This window comes from Talpa occidentalis, unplaced genomic scaffold (assembly GCF_014898055.3).
Source record: "Talpa occidentalis isolate TD23 unplaced genomic scaffold, MPIMG_talOcc4v2.1 talOcc4.19, whole genome shotgun sequence".
NCBI lineage: Eukaryota > Metazoa > Chordata > Mammalia > Eulipotyphla > Talpidae > Talpa > Talpa occidentalis.
In genome coordinates, this window is record NW_023601962.1 from 2,424,184 (window position 1) to 2,443,950 (window position 19,767).

Genomic DNA, 19,767 nt, shown 5'->3' on the forward strand with positions numbered 1-19,767 from the left:
TACGGCTACCTGAGCCTACTGCTTCCTTATCCTCGGAGGACATTAAAGGGTCCTCGACTGACAGCCCGTCATTAACAAAACAATTGCCTAAACAAATAAATTGCTTTAGCCAGGCTGGAGGCAAAGCAAAAAATGCAAAACCAAAAGTAAAACAAAAATTGGCCAGCTGCATTAAAGAAAGTGATTCAGATTCTTCGGATGATAAAATTGTTTTTCAAAAGTCAAAAATTGATTCTAGAGCCAAAGTTGACCTCCCTACTGAAGCGTCGGCTCCTTTTCATGAATCTATTCCTAAATCTGATTCAATTTCCAGCCCGGACTTGGCTGAGATTGTTAAAAGATATATCAGTGATTTGGCTAGAGTTAAGACTGATCTCAAGACTTGTTCTGCAAATATACAATCACACCCCTTTGAAAACACAGAGCCTGTGTCCAGGTCAATGCCACAAATGTTGTCTGGTGATTTGGTTCGTATGTCTAGAGCTTGTTTTGCTGGTGCAGTGAGACAAGCAGAAGAAAAAGGTGATTTTACCTTTCGATGTTTTCCTGTGCTCAATGTAGACAATGACCATGAGCAGCCTCAATGGGAACCCCTTCCCTTTGAGCTTTTAAAGGAATTGAAAAGAACAACTGCCGATTACGGGGCTACATCTCCTTATACCTTGCAACTCGTAGAATCAGTGGCCAGTCGCTTCCTCACACCCCTTGATTGGCAGATGACGGCTAGATCTAGTCTGTCTGGTGGAGATTATTTGTTGTGGAAGGCAAATTATGAGGAGGAAGCACGGAGGATGGTAAAGAAATATAATGATAGAGAAATGAAAATGAGAGATGATAAAATTCTGCTTGAAATGGTTTTGGGTCAAGATGATTGGTGTGAAAACAATGTGCAGATTCATATGCCACCTCCGGTGCGTGAAGCTGCAGTTGCTGCATGGAGCCGGTTGCCGGCTGGTGAAGTAAAAACCTCTGGCCTTGCTAACATTAAACAAGGGCCTGAGGAATCTTATCAAAACTTTTTATCACGGTTAATGGATGCTGTCCAAAAAAACTATACCTAATGCTGAGGCGGCTCACATTATAACTAAACAACTGGCTTTTGAAAATGCTTCACCACCTTGTCAGGCATTAAGACCCATTGTACGAACAGGCAACATTAATGAATATGTTCGAACCTGTTCGGAGGTGACACCCTCATATCTTCATGGTGTGGCCATTGCGGCTGCCTTAAAGGGACAGACCAACAGCCAATGGTTCACCTCCCTTGATCAACAGAAGGAAAGGAAAATAAACAAAAATTTTGGCAATTGTTTTTCTTGCGGACAGCCAGGGCATTATAGTAAAAATTGCCCAAACAAAGTAATCTCTATGCCGCCTCCAGCCTTGCCTCAACAGTCTGACATGCCTGTTACAACAAATAATAGTGAAATTCCTTCTCAAATGATACTTCCAAAAACTATCTGCCCGCGTTGTAATAAAGGATTTCATTGGATGAAGGACTGTCGGTCTAAATATCATAAAAATGGTACGTTGTTGCCACCAAATGAAAAGTTTACTGCGGGCACCAATCCGACTGTTTTTTCAAAAAACATCTCACAGTCAAAAAACTGGGTAAGGGGCCCGACCCAGGCCCCTCAAATAATTGGGAACCTAAATGACCAGAGCGGCAAACAATCTCTGATCCCGTCCGCAGGGCCACAGGCGGAGCGGGCTTGGACTTGCATTCCACCTCCTCCGCAATATTAACTTCTGATCAATCTTACACCATGTTGACAACTAGGGTGTATGCCCCCCCCTCCGGGTACAATGGGGCTTGTTTTTGGCCGAGGTTCTGCGTCTCTGCAAGGCATAAAAGTAATACCGGTTGTTGTTGATTCTGATTTTACTGGTGAAATAAAAGTTATGCTGGAGCCTCCAATACAAACTATACAAATTCATCCAGGACAAAAAATTGCTCAATTACTTTTACTGCCTCTGGTGTCAGTTGGCGATAAAATTGCATCTAATGAGCCACAAAGTAATTCTAGTTTTGAATCCAGTGACATGGCTTTTTGGGTCCAACAAATTAAAAACAATAGGCTGACCAAAGTTATAAAAATTCAAAAAAAAATCAATTGAAGGATTGTTAGACACTGGTGCTGATGTTACTTGCATAGCAGGGCGTGATTGGCCTAATGCCTGGCCCACAAAGGCTATGCCTTCTACTTTGGTCGGATTGGGATCAGCACAAAATGTGACAAAAAGTTCTCAAATTTTAAATTGGAATAATGGAAAGGTGTCCGGGAATTTTCAACCTTATGTTGTCCCATCTCTTCCTATGACATTGTGGGGAAGAGACATACTCTCTCAAATGGGAGTGCTCCTATTTAGCCCCAATGATAAGGTAACCGCTCAAATGTTACAAATGGGCTTTGACCCAAATCAAGGTTTAGGAAGAAGGATGGAGGGCCGAGTATTTCCCATTGAGGTTGCTCAGAGAGAGTCACGACAAGGCCTGGGATATGGATCAAATTTATAAAGAGGGCCATTGCGGAGGTTACAGCCGACCCAATTGTGTGGAAAAATGATGACCCAGTATGGGTAGAGCAATGGCCCCTGACAGAGGATAAAATCCAGGCTGTAACAACTTTGGTTCAAGAACAACTGATGAAAGGACACATTCGCCCTACTACCAGCCCATGGAATACTCCTATATTTGTGATAAAAAAATAAAAAAATGGAGACTGTTACAGGACTTAAGAGCAATAAATGTCACTATGCAAGATATGGGATGCTTGCAACCAGGTTTACCATCACCTGTGGACATCCCTAAAGATAAACATGTTATTGTTATTAATTTACAAGATTGCTTTTTTACCATCCCTTTACATCCCCAAGACTGCAAAAGATTTGCATTTAGTGTCCCATCCGTAAATTTAAAAAGGCCATTTCAATGGTATGAATGGAAAGTTCTTACTCAGGACATGAAAAACAGTCCTACTTTATGTCAAAAATTTGTGAATATGGTTTTGTCATCCTTTAGGGATGAGTACCCTTCCATTTACTGTGTTCATTATATGGATGATATTTTAATAAGTAATGCTCAAGTGGACTTGTTAAATCAGGCCTTGGCCCGTCTGGTGGCTTTGCTGCAAAGTTATGGACTTGTGGTGGCACCAAAAAAAATTCAAACTTCTCCGCCAATCAATTATTTAGGAAGGATTGTTCGTTCTTTAACTGTGACACCACAAAAACTGCAGCTATAAACCAACTCTTTACAGACATTAAATAATTTTCAAAAACTACTTGGAGACATAAATTGAATAAGAACTCATCTGCAGCTAACCACTGCTGATTTACGTCCTCTGTTTGATGTGTTAAAAGGTAATTCTAATCTTAACTCCCCTAGGCAATTAACAACTGAGGCTACACTAGCCTTACAAAAGGTAAATAATGCACTTAACAATCAACAACTGTTGCGGCTAGATTATACAAAGCCTTGGGAGTTCATAATTTTGGCCACCCCACACACGCCAACAGGTGTTTTGTGGCAAAAGGGGCCACTGGAATGGTTACATTTACCAGTTACTGCAAAAATGGTTGTTTGTCCCTATGCTTCCCAAGTGACTGCGTTAATTGTTAAAAAAAAAAAAAAGGCATAGGAACGTTGAGCTTTTTGGCCGAAAATTTCCTGTTCTTGTTTTACCTTACAAAAAAAAAAAACAACTTAATGACTTGCTTAGTTTAAGTGATAACTGGCAAATAGCCCTGCAATCTTTTTCGGGTGAAATAAAGTTTCATTTGCCTCCCGACCCTGTGCTTCATTTCTTTAAGAAACAGGCTTTTATTTTCCAACCATTGTTAGCGCTGTGCCTTTGCCAGAACCTGCTGCACTTGTGTTTACGGATGGCTCCTCCAACGGTAGAACTGCTTTTGTTATCAATGACAAACCAGAGTCCATCCAGACAACAAAAACCTCAGCCCAAAAAACTAAATTATTTGCAGTTCTCACAGTTTTTAAAATTTTACAAAATCAGCCATTTAACCTTTTTACTGATTCCCAATATGTAACCAGATTATTTCCTGATATTGAGACTACTGTAATTGCTGATGCTAAAACTACCATTGCTCCACAGCTATTGGAGCTGCAAACTTTAATAAGATCTAGGACATCCAGAGTGTATGTTGGCCATATTTGTGGTCATTCTAAATTACCAGGTCCTCTAGCTCGTGGGAATGAACTGGCCGAATTGTTGACTCGAGCAGCAGTATTCACAGTACAGGAGGCAATTAATAATCATGCCCTTCATCACCAAAATGCCGCTTCATTGAGGAAACAATTTCATCTAACTCGAAAAACAGCCTGAGAAATTGTTCGCAAATGCTCGGTTTGCCCCACCACTCACCCTTCACTTCCGATGGGGGTGAACCCACGATGCCTCAGACCAAATGATCTCTGGCAAATGAATGTCACTCATGTTACTAGTTTTGGGAGACTCAGTTTTGTCCATGTTTCCATAGATACATTTTCTCATGTTATTATGACTACTGCCCGGACAGAAAAAGCTTTGAAAAATGTCTCTCAACATCTAATGTTTTGTTTTGCCTACGCAGGCAAACCTCGTGCTATTAAAACTGACAATGCTCCTGTATATACATCCTCTGCCTTTAAAAAATTTTGTGCTTCATTTCAAATTGCTCATTCTACAGGAATTCCTTATAATCCACAAGGGCAAGCTATTGTTGAAAGAGCCCACCAGACTTTAAAGTCTCAGATATATAAACTACAACAATCTGATTTTAAACATAGTTCGGCTCATCATATTTTAACTCATGCTATGTTTGTCATCAATTATTTAAATTGTGATTCTCAAGGGATGTCACCAATTAATAGACATTGGGATCCTGACCAACTGGCCTCTAAACCTCAAGTTATGTGGAAAAATCTCCTTTCCGGAACATGGAAAGGCCCTGATGTGTTATTAGCAAATGGAAAAGGCTATGCTTGTATCTTTCCACAGAATTCGGACAGCCCGATTTGGATTCCTGACAGACTGATCCGACATCATGTCTCAAAAGCCTTCACCGACATGCCCCCCGTCAGACAACCGACGCTCCAAGATGCGTAGGTGCAGCCCTCTGGGACACCACCCACCTCCTCCAAGATGTCATCGCTCCAGATCCCCTGTTGGAAGATTGTCCTCTTCCCTGCACCACCTTCGGGTTCGTAAGACGTCTCATCATGACAATTGAAATTTGCTCAAAAATCTGGCCTCTAATTCTGAACAGCTACTTATGCAGCAAAATGCACGCATCACCCCGGAGATTGTGTTCCTTGCCGTGCTAGCAATCTTCTCATATTGCATATCACCAGCTTCTCCTGCTTCTCTCATGCCTTCTGTTTCCTATTGGGCTTACATCCCAGATCCCCCCTTTTTCCATCCCACTCCTTGGGGATTTCCCTCGCCCAGTGTGTTCACTAATTATTCTGATTTACTAGGTGGAGATTCAGACTCTTTTGTTTTATTTAAAAGCACTAATAACTTTTCTTTTCAGGGACGCATGGATTCGCCTCCTATGTGTTTTATATCCAATCCTGTCTATATGAAGTCTCAACTACCTGGCTGCCTACCTATTAACAATAAATATTTTTTGACAGTAACTTCCAAGCCTTCCTCCTCCGGATCTAACCGTGATTTATGGGTACTGCTTATATCTCTCCTTGGTCCTCGCAGCACTAATGAAAACATAGCTCGAGTTTCAGTATCCTCCACTCTCCCAGCCTGTTCAATTTATAACTCAGATAATTCCCAGAATATTATTAACACAAAACACAGATTTCCCACCTGGCATAATTGTAGGTTTCCCTCTGCAGGAATTCGTTACCAGCCTTACCAAACTAATCTTTCTATTTATGATTTTTCAGTTTTTGGAGCAGTTACATCTGCCACTAATGTCCCCAAGGATTATAGGGTTCTTCTGGACGCGCTCATCTCCAACCGGTCGAATCGCCTCATCCCACCCCTTGAACCTATCACTCAATGGTATTCAGCGGGATGGATTACTCCCACCTACATCATCAACACTTCAAATGGTTCCCGGGCAAACCCGGACTTATTTCGCCTCCTTGCCACCACTTCACCTGTGCTTTTTTGCCGACCTGGACATTCTGTTCATGCTGTCACCGTGCGGGCTTGTGTGGGCCCCCCTCATGCCCTCCTCATTGAGGGCCCCGGACATTTAACCATTACTTATCATCACCATACTTTTCATGTTAATTGTACTGACTGTATTCTCACCAACTGTATTACCTCTGTTGGCTCATTGTCTAAAGCTACTTTTGTTATATTACATCAACCTCCTTATGTCATGCTCCCTGTAAGCTTACAACAGCCATGGTATAATGACATTGGACTGTATACTCTTCAGCTTGTGGGACAGGGACTGCGTAGCTCCAAATGGTTTGTAGCGGCACTTATACTGGGTATTACGGCACTTATTGCTATTATTAGTTCTGTTGCTGTTTCTACTACTGCTCTCGTGCAACAAGTTCACACTGCCTCCCATGTTAATAATTTGTCTCGTAACATCACACACGCTTTGATTATCCAAGACCACATTGATAATAAGTTTGAGGCTCGTTTAAATGTTCTTGAGAAATCACTTTTACATATTGACAATCAAATTCAACACATAAAAACGCATTTGACTACCAAATGTCATTCTGATTACAAATGAATTTGTGTCACTCCACATGTTTATAACTCTTCGTCTGTTTCTTGAAATAATGTCAAAAATCATTAACTGGGTGTTTGGAATAATACAAACGTTTCCCTGGACCTTAATGCTCTGCAAAAAAATATTAAGGCAATTAGTTTTGCTCATGCCCCCTCCTCCACACCTGCAGAAATTGCTGCTTCCTTCCTGGCTTCCTTGCAACATTATACCACTAAGGCCACCTGGTTCCCATTATTTATTACTTTAGGTATTGTTTAGCTTGTCACCATAATTATATTAATACTCTTCCCATTGTTTATTAAATTGCTTTTCCATTCTATCAATCAGACACGTGTTGAGTTAAAAACTATACAAATGATGGCTAAAAACAAAAAAGGGGGAGGTGCTGCAGGAGGCCTTGATGCCCCGGCCAGATAAGACACTGGCAAGCAGCAAAGCCCAAAGGGCCTCACACCGTGGGGCCGAAGCCAAAGGGCCTCACACCGTGGGGCCGAAGCCAAAGGGCCTCACACCGTGGGGCTGAAGATTCCTTGTGCCTCACACTGTGGGGCTGAAGATTCCTTGTGCCTCACACCGTGAGGTTGAAGATCTAACATTCCTTCACTTTTTGTTCTTGGTCATAAATAAAAAATAATTTTCTAAAAAAGTACATTAGGCACTATATTATATGCATCAGTATATTGCAAATAAACGGCATGGAAAATTAGAAACTAATTATTAAACGATTTGGCCTACTTGACAATGGAAGACAACTTATTTAGCATACCTGACAAGCATTACAATACAATAATTATAGTAGGTCCTTCTATTTTGTTTTCTCTTGAAGTTTCTTGGGAAAGTTTTTAATATGAAGCTATTTGAGTTAAGGAGTTTCTAGGTAGAAAAAGTTCTGATAGCTGAACAGCAGCTGGTCTCCGGATGAAGGTCATGTGAATAAAATAGTCCTTTGATGCTTAGGCTTTAGCTGATAGGGATGCACTGGCGGTTATTCACTGTTTTAAATAATTGTCTAAATGAAAAAATAAGTAGCTTTAATGTTAGGTTTGGTTTATTATCTGTTAACCTTGAAAGCTGCCATCTAGCTGAGACATGTAGGGGCCAGTAGTCTATGGGAAACATAATATACCAATTGTTTTTGCTTTACACATGATAATGTATTTCCTTATTGTTATTACTAATAATGAATAAAAAAAGACCTGCTGAGTCTCTCGGCAGAAGATACTAACACCTCAACAAGTGTCGGTGTCTCCTCATTTCCCTCCCGCTCAGCCCTTAAGTTTCAGTTCTTTCCTTTTCGCCGACGCCGTCTCATCCTTTCAGGAACCCCTGACACGACGTTTTGCCAGAGGCTGGTCCCCGGCATCTACCCCAGGGGGAAACGGGACCCTCTTCCCCGCCCCCGTCCAGAGCCTGACCCCGCCCACCGGACTCTGCCTGTGCAAAGGTGCACTTCATAGAGCCGTCTGGGGGGGCTGGTGAGGGGGTTGGGGACCCTCAGCCCCAAGGGGGCAGTGTGACCCCTACCCCATGGGGAAAGGAGACGCTCTTCCCCCATGGGGGAAGGAGGCCAACTTCCCCCTTGGGGAACGGTAAACCTTCCCCCGGGGCACACCTGCAGCCTCCTCTCGCACTCACACCCCCAGGGGCAGGCCATGCGCCCGAGACGCCATAGACGGAGGGGCGGGGTCACTGTCAGGGAGGGCAACCCCTGCAAGCCTTGGACTGTCTGCGACCACGGCCTCCTCCAAAACTGCAGGCAGACAGGTCGGTGCGGAAAGCCCCAGGCAACCCAGCAGCACTCAAAGGGAAGAGTCCTCACCTGGCCAGGCAACGCTGATGAGCCCCAGGCCCCGCCCCCGGCCGGAGCCTGACCCTGACACCAGGCTCTGCCTGTGCAAAGGTGCACTTCATAGAGCCGCCGCTAGGGGGCGCTGGCGAGCGGGGGGTTTCGAGGACCCTCAACCCCCAGAGGGTAGGGGGACCTCTGCAACCACGGGGGTACAGAGTCCGAGGCCCCCTACAAGGTTCAGGGACCACAAGCCCGTTTTGGCAATGGGGCCCTCTTCCCCTCGGGGGACACCGGCAACCTCCTCCGCACTGCACCCCGAGGGGCTGACAGTTCGCCGACGACGCCATAGACGGAGGGGTGGTGTCACCGTCAGGGAGGGTACCCCCTGTATGCCTCGGACTGGCTGCAACCGTGGCCTCCTCCAAAGCTGCAGGCAGACAGGTCGGCGGGGAAAGGCCTGGGCAACCCAGCAGAACTCAAAGGGGAAGAGTCCTCAGCTGGCCAGGCAGTGCTGATGAGCCTCAGGCCCCGCCCTGGGCCGGAGCTTGACCCCGCCCACCACATTCTGCCTGAGCACAGGTGCAGTTCACAGGGCCGTGGCTAGGGGGCGTGGGCGAGGGGGTTCGGGGACCCTCAGCCCCCACAGGGGTAGGGAAACCTCTACCCCAGAGGGAAACTGGACCCTCTTCCCCCATGGGGGATCGGGGCCCACTTCCCCTTTGGGGGAACGGTAAATCTTCCTCTCGGTGCACACCTGCACCCTCCTCTCGGACTCACAAACCCAGGGGCAGGACGTGTGCCCCAAGACGCCCTAGACGAAGGGGCAGGTCACCGTCAGGGAGGGCAACCCCTGTAAGCCACAGACAGATGGCTCCCGGGGCGTCCTCCAAAACTGCAGGCAAACAGGCCGGCGGGGAAAGCCCTTAGCAACCCAGTACCACTCACAGAGGAAGAGTCCTCACCTGGCTCAGCAGCGCTGTGGAACCCCAGGCTCCGCCCCGGCCGGAGCCTGACCCCGCCCACCAGACTCTGCCTGTGCCAAGGTGCACGTCATAGAGCCGCCGGGGGAGGGGGGCCGGGCTGGTGAGGGGGTTGGGGACCCTCAGCCCCAAGGGGGCAGGGTGACCCCTACCCCATGGGGAAAGGGGACGCTCTTCCCCCATGGGGGAAGGAGGCAAACTTCCCCTTGGGGAATGGTAAACCTTCCCCCGGGGCACACCGGCAGCCTCCTCTCGCACTCACACCCCCAGGGGCAGGCCGTGCGCCCGAAGACGCCATAGAGGGAGCGCGGGGTCACCGTCAGGGAGGGCAACCCCTGCAAACCTCGGACTGTCTGCGACCGCGGCCTCCTCCAAAACTGCAGGCAGAAAGGTCGGTGCGGAAAGCCCCTGGCAACCCAGCAGCACTCAAAGGGGAAGAGTCCTCACCTGGCCAGGCAGCGCTGATGAGCTTAAGGTCCCGCCCCCGGCCGGAGCCTGACCCCGCCCACCGGCCTCTGCCTGTGCAAAGGTGAACTTCAAGAGCCGCCGCTAGGGGGCGGTGGCGAGTGGGGGGTTCGGGGACCATCATCCCCCAGAGGGTAGGGGGACCTCTGCAACCATGGGGGTACAGAGTCCGAGGCCCCCTACAAGGTTCAGGGACCGCAAAGCCTGTTTTGGCAACGAGGCCCTCTTCCCCTCGGGGGACACCTGCAACCTCCCCCGCACTCACACACCGAGGGGCTGACAGTTCGCCGACGACGCCATAGACAGAGGGGCGGTGTAACCGTCAGGGAGGGTAACCCCTGTATGCCTCGGACTGGCTCCGACCGCGGCCTCCTCCAAAGCTGCAGGCAGACAGGTCGGCGGGAAAAGGCCCGGGCAACCCAGCAGCACTCAAAGGGGAAGAGTCCTCAGCTGGCCAGGCAGCGCTGATGAGCCTCAGGCCCCGCCCCCGGCCAGAGCCTGACCACGCCCACCGGACTCTGCCTGAGCACAGGTGCAGTTCACACGGCCGCAGCTAAGGGGCGCTGGCGAGGGGATTCAGGGACCCTCAGCCCCCACGGGGGTAGGGGAACCTCTACCCCAGGGGGAAACGGGACCCTCTTCCCCCATGGGGGATCGGGGCCAACTTCCCCCTTGGGGGAACGGTAAATCTTCCTCCCGGGCCACACCTGCACCCTCTCTCGGACTCACAAACCCAGGGGCAGGACGTGTGCCCCAAGACGCCCTAGACGAAGGGGCGGGGTCACCGTCAGGGCGGGCAACCCCTGTAAGCCACAGACAGACGGCGCCCATGGCGTCCTCCAAAACTGCAGGCAGACAGGACGGCGGGGAAAGGCCTTAGGAACCTAGCACCACTCACAGGGGAAGAGTCCTCACCTGGCTCAGCAGCGCTGCTGAGCCCCAGGCTCCGCCCCGGCCGGAGCCTGACCCTGCCCACCGGACTCTGCCTGTGCAAAGGTGCACTTCATAGAGCCCCGGGGGGGGCGGGCTGGTGAGGGGTTTGGGGACCCTCAGCCCCAAGGGGGCAGGGTGACCCCTACCCCATGGGGAAAGGGGACGCTCTTCCCCCATGGGGGAAGGAGGCCAACTTCCCCCTTGGGGAACGGTAAACCTTCCCCCGGGGCACACCTGCAGCCTCCTCTCGCACTCACACCCCCAGGGGCAGGCCGTGCGCCCGAAGACGCCATAGACGGAGGGGCGGGGTCACCGTCAGGGAGGGCAACCCCTGCAAGCCTCGGACTGTCTGCGACCGCGGTTTGGCGGCTCCTGATAGCAATGTGACTATTGCCACAATTTCTCATTAAAACAGAGTGGCTGTGCTGTTATGGTACATAAGTCCCTCTTCCCCTGTGTGCTGGACTGGACAGTCAATGACGGGTAAGATCAGAAAGGAATTTCTGACAACCTAAGACAGACGCAGTCCCCAAGGGGATTTAATGATTCCCACCTTTCACCTATGGAAAATAACTAGGAAAACAGGCCTGGAAGATGTTGAGGCACAACCAAGTCATGTTGTTAATCATTACTAGGCAGTAGTCTCACAATAAAGGAATGCAATTATGGCAAAGGAAACTGGTTCTATTACTTTCAGTAAACGTGTAACCAAGTAGAACTATAGGAATAATAAGTAGAAATGGGAGCTATAAAAGTAAGATTATGATAGGTATGTATAATCATAACAGTGAATCGCAAGACCTAGAACAGACCTCCATTGAGGGGGGTAAAATATGAAATGTTCTTGATTTGTTCCTGATTTCTTGATAAATAATAAACAAGATGTTATGTTATTCATGTTTCACTGCATTTACGAACAATCTGATAAATGATTAACCACATACTGTGAAAAACATAATGAAGCAATTACTGTGAAAATGTATAAAAAGAGATGGCTGATCCTAATAAATCGCACTCAGATTTTCACTCTCCCTTGAGTGTGTCTGTGTGTCATTCTTGTCCCTCGCCTTAATTCCTTCGACCACCCTTTGCTCATCCTCGCTCAAACCCTGAGATTGTCTCAATCTCCCGCCGCCGCTGGGCTGGTCTGCATTATGTGGCGCCCAACGCGGGGCTCGAGTCCTTAATTTGAGAAGGGGCTCTACGAAGCTGGAAGATTCGACATTCTCTACTTTTGTGTGATTGAGTGTTGAGTGCTTGCGTGTGTGCGTGTATTTACGCTCCAAGACTCTTTTTGAGTCGCGGAGCCTGTGTGGGCTCGTACCTGCAGTTCCGCGAAAGCCGCTAAGGTTTAGTGGGGTCTCCTTACGGAGTCCGAGACCGGGGCTTGTACGGTCACCCCTATACCAAGGCTTTCTAATACTCCGCGAGGAGTACGGTCAGGCGAGCATCGTTGAGTGTCTTTTAGTTTCGCTTTTTGGCGAAAAACCTTTTAGGTACTTCCTTGTAACAAGAAGAAGACGTGTCTAGAAGAATGAGCTCTGGGTAAGCTATCTCTTTACTTTTGTTTTCATATTAAATTTTAATCGAAGGATAGGGAATCTCGTCAGGGCGCCGCGGGCTCGCTGGTAAAGGCTGACCAGTTACAGAAGACGAGTAATCTTGTAAAATGGGACATTCTCAGTCTAGGGACAGAGGACTTTTCCTCTCAGTGTTAAGTCATATGCTAAAAAGCCGAGGGATGACAATTAGTAATAGATCCCTTAGTGAATTTTATGAGTTTATTCTAAGAATATGCCCATGGTTTCCGGAAGAGGGCAGTCTCTCATTGACTAACTGGAAGAAAGTGGGCAAAGAAATTAGAAAATTTTACAATCAAAATGGACCAACACAGGTCCCTGTTCAGGCCTTTTCCCTTTGGGTGCAAATTAGAGATCTTTTAGTAGATACTACAGAGGCGGATTTATGGAGGGGAGAAATATCTGATGAGAGTAGTGAGCAAGAAACGCTCCCCTTTGCAAATCCGGCCAGAAATTATTCGGGTGCTGCTCCATCTGCACCAAATGAATATGAGGATATGGTGGCTGAACAACCACAAGATCCAGAATATGTGGAAGTTGGCTTGGAAGATAATAATAGTAATATTGATGAGGCTATCAATGAATTCTTTAGGGATATGAATATTAGGTCATCATTGCCTTCACAGACTTTTCCTACGGCTCCTCCTAATTCGTTGCAAATTGTACCACAGAGACCCAATGTTCCTCCGCTAAGTGGAGGAATATTTTGTGCTGCACGCGAAGCCCGGGAACAGGGAGATTTTTCCTTCACCTTTCCGGTGGAATACTGGGAAGATCAGGGACCGACCTGGGAACCAATCTCTTTAAAAATATTGAAGGAATTGAAGGAAGCTGTAAGGACAACGGGGCCCAGTTCTCCTTACACCTTGCAAGTTGTTGATTCTTTACGTGTTTCTTATCTTATACCTTTTGATTGGTACCAGACGGCAAAATCTGTCCTGGCTCCTGGGACATATGTCCTTTGGAGAACAGATTATGAAGATCGTGCAGCTGAACTTATTAGAAAATCCATTTTTATTAAAGATATGAAACCTACTTTGCCTATGCTGAAAGGCACGGGCGAATATGCAAATGTTAGGGAACAATTGAAAATACCAAAGGAAATTCTCAATGAAATTGGAATAATGGCAGTAGCCGCTTGGAAAAATCTGCCACCCCCAGCTGGCAGTTCCACACTGCTGGCAGGAATTCGCCAGCGGCAGGAGGAGCCATATGAAAACTTTGTGGCACGTTTAGAAGAAGCTTTGGACAGAATGCTTCCAAATACAGAAGCAAAAGAAATGCTATTAAAGCAATTAGCCTCTGAAAATGCAAATTCTCTGTGCCAAGAATTAATTAGACCAATTAGAAAAACAGGTACCATCCAAGACTTTATTAAAGCATGCATGGATGCCAGCCCAGCAGTTATTCAAGGGTTGGCTTATGCTGCAGCAATGAAAGAGCAACCATTTTCTTCTTTTGTGCGATCAATGCCAAAAGGTAAGAAAACGGCAAATGCTCCGATTTGTTTTAATTGTCAACAACCTGGCCACATGAGTAGAAATTGTAATAGAGCAAATAACAAAGGAAAAAATTTTGGAAATTCTAATTTGGCCCCAAAACCTTGTCCACGTTGTGGCAAGGGCAATCATTGGGCAAATAACTGTCGTTCCAAATGGCATAAAGATGGTCATAAATTAGAGCAAAATGATGAAATGTCAAAAAACTCTCAGAGGGGCAAGCCCTCAGCCCCGTAAATGAAAGAGGGTCTGATTTGGCGCTTAAAGATACTGTAAAAACTGAAGCGCCTGACTCTACTGTGACTATACATGATTTACCTAGAGGCACTCCAGGAAGTGCCGGGCTTGATCTTGCATCCGTGGCTGATATAATTCTTTCAGCCATAGATGGGGTTACGCCTATTGAAACTTATTTAAAAGGACCACTTCCTCAAGGAACGGTAGGGCTTATAATTGGCCGTAGCTCAAATTATAAAAAGAATTTTGAAGTACTTCCGGGTATTATAGACTCTGATTTTGAGGGAAAAGTCAAAGTTATGATTAGACCTTTGAAGGAAACAATAGAAATTCACAAAAATCAGCGTATTGCACAAATTCTTGTGCTTTCTTATGTTAAATTACCTAATCCAATTTTAAAGGAAAATAGAGGAGATAAAGGCTTTGGGTCCACAGACGTGGTTGCTTGGACTCAAAGTATCACAAAAGAACGACCATTGAAAAAATTGATTATCAATGGACACCCAATTATGGGATTGTTAGATACTGGAGCTGATAGATCATGTATTGCAGGCAAAGATTGGCCTGCGGCATGGCCAGTGTTAAATTCTTCCTCTACTCTGATTGGATTGGGCATGGCCAATAATGTTGCTCAAAGTTCACAAATGTTGTCTTGGCAACTGGGATCACAGAAAGGTTTGTTTCAGCCTTATGTGATTCCTGCATTGCCGTTTTCCCTATGGGGACGCGATATTATGGAATCCTTGCAAGTGTCTCTAGTTACCCCAGATGTAATTGATGAACAGGCTTTTTTATAGGGGCCATTGAAACTCAAAAATATGCTGATAAAATTAACTGGAAAGATGAAAATCCTGTCTGGATCGATCAATGGCCCCTTACTTCAGAAAAGATCCAGGCTATTCAAACTATAGTTCAAGAACAATTGGCTAAAGGTCATTTGGAACCGTCTACAAGTCCTTGGAATACTCCTGTTTTTTGTATAAAGAAAAAATCTGGTAAATGGCGTCTTCTGCAGGACTTAAGGGCAGTTAACGCTACAATGCAAGATATGGGTGCCCTACAACCAGGGTTACCTTCTCCTGTAGCAGTTCCAAAGGACAATTATGTTATTATCATTGACTTACAGGATTGTTTCTTTACAATTAAATTACATCCAGATGATTGTAAAAAATTTGCCTTTAGTATTCCATCTAGTAATTTTCAAAAACCATGGCAACGCTATCAATGGAAAGTTTTGCCACAAGGTATGAAAAATTCCCCTACTTTATGTCAAAAATTTGTTGATCAGGCACTACAGGAAACTAGATCAAAGTATCCAAATGCATATATTATTCATTACATGGATGATATTCTTTTGAGTCATCCTGTGAGAGAAATTGCAGATTTAATTCTGACTCATTTAATAGAACAATTGACGGCATACGGCCTAGTAGTGGCCCCAGATAAAATTCAAAAAGACAGACCATTGAATTATTTAGGGAAAGTTATATATAATGATTGTATTATGTCACAAAACTTACAGATTCGCATTGACAAATTACAAACCTTGAATGATTTTCAAAAATTATTAGGGAACATAAATTGGATACGGCCATATTTCAAAATTACTACTGGAGATTTACATCCGCTTTTTGCAATTTTACAAGGAGATTCAAATCCTAAATCTCCTCGTAATTTGACTCAAGAAGCATTGCAAAGTCTTAAATTGGTTGAACAAAAAATATCTGAAGCTAAAGTTATTCAGATTGATTATTCAAAAACATGGGATTTATTAATTATTCAAACTACTTATACTCCAACAGCTTGTTTATGGCAAGAAGGCATCTTGGAATGGTTGCATTTATCACATGTACAAACACGTGTGGTAACTGCATATCCGTCTATGTGTGCCTGGTTAATTATGAAAGGCATACTGAGATCTCGTGAATTGTTTGGCAAGGATCCAAATAATATTGTAATTCCATATAACAAAGCACAATTTGAGTTTTTGTTGCAAAATGATGATGATTGGGGAATTGCCATACAAAACTTTACAGGACAAATTAAATTTCATTTACCCCAAAATCCATTAATTAAATTTGTGGAAGATACATCAATTATATTTCCTTCGGTTATCAGTATTGAACCACTGCATGATGCCACACTTGTCTTTACTGATGGTTCTTCATCAGGCATATCTGTTGTCTATAGTCCTGGTAAAGAGCCGTTAAGAAAAATGACGTCTGATATTTCTGCTCAGCAAGCTGAGATTATTGCAGTTATTATGGCTTTAGAAAGTTACACTCAACCTTTGAATTTGTATTCTGATTCCAAATATGTTGTATCATTGTTTCCTTCGTTGGAAACTGCTCTTTTATCTGGAACAACACATATTCTGCCATTATTATCTAAATTACAAAATTTGGTTCACCAAAGATCTGAAAAACACCTTATTGGACATATTCGAGGTCATACAAATTTACCTGGGCCTTTAGCTTTAGGGAATCATATGGCAGATTTATTAACAAAAGATGTTTTAATTGGCTCTGTTGAATTGGCTCAACAGAGTCATCAACTGCATCATCAAAATGCTCAAGCACTGCGACATGCATTCAAAATTACTCGAGAACAAGCTCGGGCTATTGTGAGAAATTGTGAACATTGCCCTGATATTCATCATCCATTAAAGATGGGAGTGAATCCCAGAGGTTTAAAACCTCTGGCTTTGTGGCAAATGGATGTCACTCATTATTCCTCATTTGGAAGGCTGTCATTTATTCATGTAGTAGTGGATACTTTCTCTCATGCTGTATATGCCACAGCCAGAACTGGTGAAGCTGTACGTGATGTGGTTCAGCATCTTATAGCATCCTTTGCAGTTCTTGGAAAGCCTATGAAATTAAAAACTGACAATGCTCCAGCTTATACTGCAAAGGCATTCAAATTATTTTGTCAACAATGGAAAATTGATCATGTTACTGGTATACCTTATAATCCTCAAGGACAAGCTGTAATTGAGAGAACTCATCAAACTTTGAAACATCAATTAGATAGATTGCATTCTGCAGCTCATTTTTCACCGCATCACCAGCTTCAACACGCTCTTTTTGTCTTGAATCATTTAAATGCAGATGAAAATGGAATGACGCCTATGATAAGGCATTGGGGTACTGTGCAATCTGTTCCCCTGCCACTAGTTATGTGGCGAGACTTACTTACTGGAACTTGGAAAGGGCCGGATGTACTGTTAACTGTGGGTCGAGGCTATGCTTGTGTTTTTCCACAGGATGCCGAGACGCCCATCTGGATTCCAGACAGGCTCATCCGTCATCGATCACGGCAGGCGGGCACAACGTCGCCGTCGCCTGGTTGCGTCGATCCGGAGAATGAGACAAGCTTATCTGGAAGCGATGTTCCAGAGGACAGGGTGTGCGGAACCTCCCTAGAATCCTAATCTTCCTACAGCTGAGCAGCTTCTTCGTCTTCTGCGAGTGGCTGAAGCCTTGCTTCAAAGAATGAATCAGCCTATTGGACCTACTTTAATTCTTATGGCCGCTTTAGCCATAACAGGAGTTCCAGTACAGGCTGAGACATATTGGGCCTATGTGCCAGATCCACCGTTATTGCATCCTGTCAGCTGGAATGAAGAAACACCAATTAAGGTGTATGTCAACAATACTGACATAATGGGTGGACTAGCAGACTTTCATTCTAAAGCAGAAATGTCAGTTCCTTTTAACTATGAAGGACTTTCTGATGATACACCTATATGTTTTGCTACTATGACTCCTGTCCCACAGACATGCATGATGCTTTCTACTAGAACAACTTTTACTGACTCTCCTCCAACAAATGGAAAAATTGGACGTAATGTTTGGGTTTTGCGTTTTGCTTATTTGAGCTTTCCTGTTGATATTTATAGTAAATACACAGCTGTCCCTGATTTTTCTTTACCTTTCCGTAACTGTAATCAAACTTATAGGGATAGAGATCAGTTCTGGGACTCTTTGGTGAAGAATCCGGTTTGGCTTGATTGTGGCTTTCCAAAAGCGTCACAAATGTCTCCACCGGAACGTCTGAAGAACTATATGACTTTTCCATTAGTCATTCTAAACCTGGGTCCACTGCCTACGGGTGGGCTTGGTGGTGGTTTTCTCCAGGATGGGTGGCTCCTTCTTTGGTCATTCGACCTGCTGCTTCAAAGAAAACTATAATTCAACCAGACATTTTTCGACTTACGGCTGCTGCACAAAATCTACAATGGCAACCTCCATCGAAAAAGCCTATCGATGTAGGCCTTCGTGCATGTGTTGGATATCCTTATGCTTTGTTATTAGGTAATGTTAATAATGTGAAAATTACTCGTACAAATAATTCTTATTCTGTTAAATGTTCACAATGTATTTTGACTAATTGTCTATCTCCTGATAGGGACAGAAAAACCCTGAATGTGATCCTTGTTGTTAAACGTCCTTCTTATGTTATGGTTCCTGTTGATTTACAGGATATGCCTTGGTATGATGATCCAGCTTTGCAAATGTTTAAAGAAATTAATGCTTTAATTAGGCCAAAAAGGTTTATTGTTTCTCTGTTCCTGGGAATTGCTGCTTTGATAGCAATTGTTACTTCACTTGCAGCCTCGTCTGTTGCCCTGGTGCAAGAAACTCATACAGCACATTTTGTTAATGACCTCACACAAAATGTAACTTTAGCACTTGCCTTGCAACATTCCATTGATAAAAAAATGGAACAAAAACTTAATGCCTTGGAGGAAACAGTACTGGCTTTGGGAGAAGAAGTTCAGCAAATTAAGAGACTTCTCTCCACTCGTTGTCATGCACAGTTTAAATTTATCTGTGTCACGCCCAAACCATTTAATTCATCTCTTGATTGGGCTTTTGTTAAAAATCATTTACTGGGTATTTGGCGTGAAAGTGACACTAGTCATGATTTGTCTTCACTTCAAGCAGAAATTTCTGCGATGAGCCAGGCTCATTTGTCTGAACCAGCTTTGTCTGCTTTTGCATCGACATTTTCTGACTCTCTACGTTCCTTGGCTCCCTCTAATTGGTTACACTTTTTAATTTCATTTGGAATAATTATGTTAATAGTCTTGGTTTGTTGCCTTATGGTTCCTGTGTTTTTGAAATTACTTAGCAGGAATGTGAAGACACTTCGTCGTGATATGCATTTTATGCAGCTTCAATTTAAAAAAAAAGGGGGAACTGTGGCGGCTCCTGAGAGCAATGTGACTATTGCCACAATTTCTCATTAAAACAGAGTGGCTGTGCTGTTATGGTACATAAGTCCCTCTTCCCCTGTGTGCTGGACTGGACAGTCAATGACGGGTAAGATCAGAAAGGAATTTCTGACAACCTAAGACAGACGCAGTCCCCAAGGGGATTTAATGGTTCCCACCTTTCACCTATGGAAAATAACTAGGAAAACAGGCCTGGAAGATGTTGAGGCACAACCAAGTCATGTTGTTAATCATTACTAGGCAGTAGTCTCACAATAAAGGAATGCAATTATGGCAAAGGAAACTGGTTCTATTACTTTCAGTAAACGTGTAACCAAGTAGAACTATA